The sequence below is a fragment of the Eulemur rufifrons genome, chromosome 7 (assembly GCF_041146395.1).
Source record: "Eulemur rufifrons isolate Redbay chromosome 7, OSU_ERuf_1, whole genome shotgun sequence".
Classification (NCBI taxonomy): domain Eukaryota; kingdom Metazoa; phylum Chordata; class Mammalia; order Primates; family Lemuridae; genus Eulemur; species Eulemur rufifrons.
The window spans coordinates 90,435,442-90,436,400 of record NC_090989.1 but is presented as its reverse complement, the minus strand read 5'-3'; positions in this window follow the sequence as shown (position 1 = coordinate 90,436,400).

Here is a 959-nt window from a genome sequence, read left to right as displayed (position 1 = left end):
GCTAAGACAAAAATCACATTTGTAAGGATGTTAGAATATGAAAACACTTCCACAAAAATGATAGAGTACTTGGAAAATTAAGTGTTCAAACTTACATCTAGAGTGCGATGTGCACTGTCTAGGGAATGGACACACTTGAAGCTCAGACTCGGGGGGATGGGGAGGCATGGGCAATATATATAACCTGAACTTTTGTACCCCTATAATGAGCTGAAATAAAAACAAACAAACAAACAAACAAAAGAAAAACTTTATATCTAATTTTCCTGGGACTACATCTAATTAATTAGTACCAATTTTATTTATTATGATGGATACCATTGAAGATCTAGGAGTTTTTATATTAAGCTAGTTCTTTCGTCCTGTATAAAGCTTTATCACTTATTTCCCCTTAATGTTTCTTTTGAATGCACATGTATCTCTACAAGGAAAACATTGTGGAAGGGAAACAATGTAAAGTGGGAAATTTCTCTGAGGCAGAAAACTTTAGAATCTGAATTTCTGGTGTTTGTGGGCCAAAATAGCTAATAAGAACTTAGACATAGGCCAGGCGCGGTGGCTCACGCCTGTAATCCTAGCACTCCGGGAGGCCGAGGCAGGTGGATCACTCGAGGTCAGGAGTTCGAGACCAGCCTGAGCAAGAGTGAGACCCCCGTCTCTACTAAAAATAGAAAGAAATTATCTGGCCAACTAAAATATATATAGAAAAACAATTAGCCGGGCGTGGTGGCACATGCCTGTAGTCCCAGCTACTCGGGAGGCTGAGGCAGAAGGATTGCTTAAGCCCAGGAGTTTGAGGTTCCTGTGAGCTAGGCTGACGCCACGGCACTCACTCTAGCCAGGGCAACAAAGTGACACTCTGTCTCAAAAAAAAAAAAGAACTTAAACATAGTCTTTAGTGTTCTTTATATAAATCTTTACTATTTTATTCTGTTAGTAAATGAGATCTGGAATGGTGA